Source organism: Pinus tabuliformis, chromosome 7, assembly GCF_031772625.1.
Source record: "Pinus tabuliformis cultivar Carrire ecotype Pingquan chromosome 7, CPIR1, whole genome shotgun sequence".
NCBI lineage: Eukaryota > Viridiplantae > Streptophyta > Pinopsida > Pinales > Pinaceae > Pinus > Pinus tabuliformis.
This window is the reverse complement of record NC_142293.1, coordinates 1,913,329,651-1,913,337,349: the sequence shown is the minus strand read 5'-3', so window position 1 is coordinate 1,913,337,349 and position 7,699 is coordinate 1,913,329,651.

Here is a 7,699-nt window from a genome sequence, read left to right as displayed (position 1 = left end):
CCTACTTTCATTGTTTTTGCCTTCCTTCCTCAAGCCTTATTGAGTTTCTTGGTTACCTTTTTAAGATGTTTTATAGCACTTTGAGGCACATAATTTCCATATCTTGACTTCTCTTTTCTGCTCCTTCACTTCTCCTGCCAACTCTTCATTCATTTTCTTCTATATTGTATTCTTCTCTTTCATGTCTTGGTTTAATATCTCCAAGACATAAACATGTTGCTTGAGCTCTTCTATCCGACTTTTTAGACAGAGGGTGGAGTTTTCTACTCCCAATTCCCCTGGTCTAGACTTCTCGGCAGTCGATTCCAAACATGTGCCGACATCATCAGGGTCAAGGTTATCCTGGCTACCCAGTTCCTGCATTTCAACATCGTCAAGGGTTTCAACACCTGGAGTTTCAATGTCACTCAAGGTCTTAGTAGCCTACACATTCACCTTACCAGGGGTTTCATTACCCAAAACTTCAAAATTATTAAGGGCTTCAGTGCCCGAAACTTTAATATTATGAAGGGCCTCCGTGAAAATCCTTAATAAATTCTTCCCAGGTCACGTTTTTAACCTCCAGTTCCTTCTTGATTAAAATTGCGATTAGCCCGTGGTGGTATAAATTTTATGCAACCTGGCTTGACTTCCCTCTCTGAACACCTTTTGACAATTTCTCTAAGCTCCTGAGCAAATAATAAGGAAAATTAATGAGCTTACTAGACTCAAAATGCAGGAGCAATCGTATGTGATACAGGAAGGTTAGTGAATAACGACCCTTGGAGGTAACAAACTTATTCAATACGTAAAGGAGATCCTTCCATTTTCCAATCATAGAATTATGCTAGAGACCATTCTTCGAGTCCACCTTTTGCTTCAGTTTGACCACGAATTGGTGCCACAACTTCTCTTCTATCTTCTCCTTCTTAAACCATTGTTCTCCCACTTCTGCTAAACCTGTAGCCAGAGATATGGACTCCTCTGTGACTACAAATTCCAACAAACCCACCTTGGCTTGGCTTCTATTAAAAGTGTGGGCGAATGCTAGCACCAGGTTGAGTCAAATCCATCAAATTTTTGTAGAAATGGGAGGAACCTAGATTCCTGCAATATTACAAGACTGTTTCTATACTCAGCCATTTTCTCCATCTCCTTCAGACCATGGTTCAATTCTTACATGTGTTATTTCTTTGTTTGAAGTCACCCAATCTCTGTCTAAAACTTTGGAAGAGTTTTACATTATAAAGAACTCAAAATGATGGTCGAGCTATACACCCACCACTATATTAGCCACTTCCCCAATGGTCATGCTCCATCATTAAAATTACACTCCAAGGACGGATGTGAATACGAATTGGTTCAAGTACAGGTGGGCGATGATGATTGGGAAAGGTGACGGTTTAGATAATGATTCAATGTAACGCTCATGCGAGGTCAGATATGAGGTAAGGCCATCATTGATAGGTGATGAGTCTTTCAAGAAGAGGTAAGTATTGGATTTCGGGAGAATATTACCATCCCACATTTACTTCATGATCTCACATAAGGCATACTCAGTGCTCATTAAAAATATGAGATTTCATAACCTAAAATATCTTTGTACTTAAACGATTTCTTCCTAATTTAGCAAATGATAAAAAAAAGTGTTAACCATAATACAAATTATTGAATGCCATGATCTACAAGTGGTGCAGTTATTCTGCCTGTGCAAAAATTTATGAAACAAAGATAATCTTTCCAATACGCCTTTTTGCACAAGGTGTTCTGCACCAGAACATGTCTTTTCATAATTGGGCGCACTCAGCAGTGCGGATTCCTGTACTGAACGTGCATGCACTGAACATTCTTGCACTAAACATGCTTGCACTTAAACATGCATGCACTGAACATGCCTGCACTGAACATGCTTGCACTCGAATAAACATTCCTACACCAGGAATATTTGTAGCATATTTGGAAAGGGAACCAAAAAACATTCTGATAGAGTATAATTCATAGGATAGATTTGAAAAATTTGTTGGATATTCAAGGGAGGTTTTATTTGCCATTATTTGGTGTTGATATATGCCTTTCGATCTGATTTGTGAGTTCACATCAGATCTTGCAATCGATCCATGAGGGAAAAAGAAGTGGGAAAAAGGGTAAATTTTAGAATGGGAAGGAAATTACGATAGGGAATTCAAGAGTGAGACCACCAAGAGGGAAAAATCGAAAATGGATTTCGGAGAAAAATTTCAAGGGAAAAAGAGGGAAATACGAAATCAGATAGGGAAAGTTTCTTTGAAGAAAGGGATGGTAAACTTCATGGGATAAAAAGAAGAAAATAAAGGGAATTTTTTTGCGAAAATGGGAATAGAAGAAGGGCAGAATTTCAGATGAAATCTGCCTATATAGTGTTGATCCAAAAAGTAAATGCGGTGGGAATTGAGTGTTGCTTGGATAAAAATTTATGTGCCAGCTATCCCAAACTTGGAGAAGGGCTTGGTTCCTGCACTTGAACCTGCTTCTTCTTGGTGATAGTCAACACATATAAAGATCAAGAAACATTCCAATTTTATTAGAATTTGATCTTCCTGCTAGCAAGCTGGTTTTCAGTTGATCCTTCTGTAATCATGTTAGTAAAATTGATTTTCACAATCACAGGAAAATATTTTTTCTTTACCTCTTTTTTTAATTATTATTTGTTTTTTTGGATTTTCTTTAAACTTCATTTCAAGAGAGAAGAAATCAGATCACAATAGGTTGGCATAGCCACCTACCAACTGATGTTTAGACTGTTGCTGCACTTGCTGCATGAAATCTTCCTTTGTGATGGGTTGAAAGTATGCTTTAAGCATATGCCCATTCACAAGGAAAATTGAATTTCGCCCATCGATAGTTTTGACTTCTACATCCCCATTGTTGAAAACTTGAATTACCTCATACGGTCCCATCCAACGAGTATGGAACTTCCCTTTAAAATGTTTAAATCTAGAGTCATAGAGAAGTACCCAATCACCTGGTTGGAATTGTTTCTTCTTGATAAACTTGTCATGCCACTTCTTACGTTGTTGTTGCACCAAAATATTATGTTGAACAACATCCCTTCAAAATTCATCCAACTCATTTAACTGTAGTAGACGTTGTTGTTGTTCTTTCGAGAGATATAGATCCAATTAAACTACAGTTTTGAAAGTCATTATTTAAAATTCAATCAACAAAAGGAATTGTTTTCCGTACACCAGTGCATATGGTTTATGCCTCGTGCTATTCCTCCAAGTGGTTTGATAAGCGCATAAGGCTTTAGGAAATCGGCTAGCCCAATCCTTCCTATGCTTGTTTACTATTTTGGTGAGGATGGATTGGATCACCTTGTTTGTAGATTCCACCTGGCCATTTGCTTGCAGGTGTTATGGTGTATATTTCATGTGCCGAATATTGTATTGATTCATGACTTCCTATACCAAGCTAGAAACAAATTGTTGTCCATTGTCAGAAACAATTTCTCTAGGAACACCAAATCTAGTAAAAATTTCATTAACTAGAAAATCAACAACAACTTTCTCAGTGGCAAAAGAAACAGCTTTAGCCTCTACCCATTTAGTAAAAAAAATAAGTACAAAAGAAGATATGATTTTTATTTAAATATGTGGGGTTTATGGGTCCTACGAAATCAATAGCCCATTTTTCAAAGGGCTCAATCATAACTTGAGGACATAAATGCATTTCATTGGCTTGAATAGTTTGACCCATCTGTTGGCAACTATCACAACGCCTAACATATTTCTTGGCATCCTTAAACAAACAAGGCCAAAAATAGCCAGTGCATAAAATTTTATATGCAGTTCGTTTATCAGCGAAGTGGCCACCGCAAGGTTCATCATGGGCAAATTTTAAGATATCAAACATTTCTTCCTCTCTCACACATCTATGAATAACAAAATCTGGTCCAGTGTAAAAGAGGTCTCCTTATATCCAAGAATACGAAGCACTTTTCTAAATGATATTCATGTTTTCACGAGGGGATAAGTGAGGTGGTGTTTTTCTGGTGACTAAATAGTTAGCTATGTTAGCAAACCATGGGGATTTTGCTGACATAGCAAAAATATGTTCGTTAGGGAAATCATCATCAACAAGAATTACTGCACCAGGATTATTTAATCTAGAAATATAACCAGCTACAACATTAGAATTTCCTGGTCTATCAATAATTGTAACATTGGATTCCTGTAATAAAAGCAACCACCTAGTCACTATGCCACCAGTTAAAGGTTTATTCATTAAATATTTTATAGCAGAATGATCAATATGCACATAAGATTCATATCCTATAATGTAATGTCTAAATTTATTAATAGAAAAAATAATGGCTAAAAATTCTTTCTCAATCACTGTATAGTTAAAAACGGCAGGTGACAAATTTTTATTTATGTAATAAATAGCATAGAATTGTTTATTCTCCTCTTGTCCCAAAGTCGCACCAATGGAACTGTCTGATGCATCAAATGAAATGTGAAATGGCAGGGACCAGTTTGGTCCTCTCAAAACTAGTGCCTATACTAATTTTTCATTGAATGTCTCAAATGACTGTTGGCAAGTTGTGGACTAGGCGAATTCACTATCCTTAGCTAATAATCGAAAAACGGGGGTAGAAATCTTGGAAAAATTCTCAATGAATCTTCGGTAATAATCAACATGTCCCAAGAAACCTCTCACTTCCCTTTGTGTTTTTGGTGCAGGTAGACGAATAATAAATTCAACTTTAGTGGGGTCTACTTGGATACCTTTGTCAGAAACCAAATGACCAAGAACCACTCCTTCTTTGCACATTAATCTAAATTTTTTATCACTCAAAGAAAGATGAGCCTCTTGGAAACGTAGAAAAGCACTTTTTCTAGATTTTTAAGAGCTTCATCAAATGAGTTACCAAACACAGAAAAATCATCCATATAAATCTCAACACATTCAAGATCAACAAAAATAGCTAGCACAACCCTTTGAAAGGTGGAAGGTGCATTACACAACCCAAAAGGAAGCACTCGATAAGCAAATGTACCCCAAGGGCATGTAAAGGTAGTTTTGTCTTGATCTGAGGGTGCGAAATGGATTTGGGTATACCCACTAAAGCCATCTAAAAATGAAAAGTACTTTTACTGGCAAGGGTATCTAGCATGTGATCGATGAAAGGAAAGGGAAAATAATCCTTGAGAGTGACTTTGTTTAATTCTCGGTAATCAATGAAAATATGCCATCTCCCATCTTTCTTAGGGACTATCAGTAATGGAGAGACCCACTAATTGTCAGAAATGGGATAGATGAAATTTGCATCTAAGAGTTTTTGTAATTCCTCTTTAACAATATCTCTTAACATGAGATTCATTCGTCTCTGGGGTTGTCAGACAGGTCAGGCTTCCTCCTGAATATAGATATGATGAGTACAAGTATCAGGAGGAATGTCTTTCATGTCTTCGTAACTCCAAGTGAATGCATCTAGGAGATCTCGTAACAAGGTAACAAGCTTCTCTTGCTGAGATGAATCCAGGACTGAGCTAATGTGTAAATATTTTCCTGGACTAATTTCAACAAGAGTGGTCTCGGGCTCAAGAGTATAGGAAGATGATGCCACAGTATGGGGTAAGGAAGTTGGGAATCACAATTTTCTTGAAAATCTAGACTAAAGATCTTATGAAGTGTGTCAAAGTTAGGCATAGTGTCTAAATTTTTCAATAAATCTCGTAATTCACCATCCTGGGTAGACTCGGTATGATGATGAATCAAAGAAATAGATCGGGTCTCCTCATCACTTCTATCACAATCTAACCATAAAGTGTCCTTGAGTTCCTGAATAGATCTAGCAGGTGGATATGAGGTGACCTTTTTCCTAGATTCTCCATGTGAAATATAAATACCACCAGAGTGACATCCAATATAAGCATCAGCCATGGAAAGCCATGGTTGTCCCAGAATCAAAGGATGTCCTCCCACTAGATTCTTTGGCTGAAGCACAATGAAATCTGCGGGGTATTCTCATGAATCAATAGAGACAACCACATCGTCCAATACTCCATCGGGCTTGATTTTAGATCTATTTGCAAGTTCAAGCACTGTGGGTGTAGAACGAATATGGCCCAACCCAAGTTGTTCCATGGTTTTCCTGGTCATAACATTGATGGCTACCCCCAAGTCTATTAATACATTAGAGACAAGGATATCACCTGTCTAGACAGAAACAACTCAGTTTCTAGGATCTGTGTATTTATCCATTGATACGCATCTTGTCATCAACTCAGTTGCTCTACCAACAAATTCAATGGTCTGAGGTTCTACTCTCTTCCTCCCTGTCTTTTTAAGACATAACTCCCTAATGATATTTGTACAGATGGGAATTTCTCTAATATCCTAAAGTAAAGGAACCTTTATGCAAGGATTCCTTAACTCTGAAGCCAGAGTGGACTCGAGGTCACTCTTCTCCATAACCAACCTCTCTAGATAGGGGGGTTGGTTTGAAGAAGATGGTGAATCTGAAGGTACGTGAATGGGATAACTGGTGACATTATTTTTCAAATGATCAATAGTTGCCTCCTCATTTTTATCCTCAATGATTAGCATGGATTGTTTTTGTTTTTCTGTTTTAACTACCCTTCTTGATCTCAATTGAAGCTCATTTATCCCAATCGGCAGGGTTCGATAGGTAGGAGAAGGGGACTATCCAACTGAATGAATCAATTGTACCACCTTATTATTAGGATCTGATATCGTTTGAGCAGGTAGTTGAGGTGGTCTAAATTGTGGTGGCAAAGGAAATGGGTGCATTGGTTGAATCTGTTGAGGTAGAGAAGGAAAAGATGGTTGTGACATATGGTCCGGTGCATATGAAGGAGGATATGATGGCATCTAAGCAGGATAGGAATGATATGAATGGTTTGACCCTCTCCATCCTTGTTGCCAAGGTTGAGAGGACTGTCCATGGTGAGAATGGTTTCCTTGCTACCAATGTTGAGACTGATTACTATTACTATGATAGGAATATGGAGGTGCATTATAACCATAAAAATGTGGTTCAGGAACCATACCTGCACTTACCTGTGGCAGTTCCTTCGTGCTCCCATAGCATGTAATGGCTCAGTTTCAAAATGCTCTCCTTCAAATAAAGCTTTTAATCTGGGCATGGAGGGGGTTTCTTGGTGGCATGGTTCTCTGCAAAGATCACACATTTATTAGCACTTTTTATATCATTAGGATACTCTCTTAAAGGATGTTTTTTCCTACATTTTGGACAAAAATAAACAATGACTCTTGTTCTTTTTCTAGTTTTTGCTAAAATTTCAAAGAGTTTATTTGCTTGCTAACAATATTCATTATTTAAATTTTCATATTGTCCTTTTTATTCTCCAATCCAATGATTATAGCATTTGTAGATCTCAATTTGTTAGTTTTGCTTTGACATACTCTAGTGGATCTAGATTGATTTCATGAGAACTTCCTGCACAAGTCACAAATTTGTTCAAAAGTTTTCTGAGCAATATATCCTTGTCCTAACAAATTCAAATTATGTCTAGAATCCTTTGTAATCCCTCGTAGGAACAAGGTTCAAATGGTACTTAAATCAAATTTGTGTTTGGACCTTTGGATTATATACAAAAATCTCTCTAAGTAGTCCTCCAAAGTCTCATCATCACCTTGTACAATGGTGAAGATCTCAGCCTGCATTTCTCTAGTTTTACAATATTCAAAAACA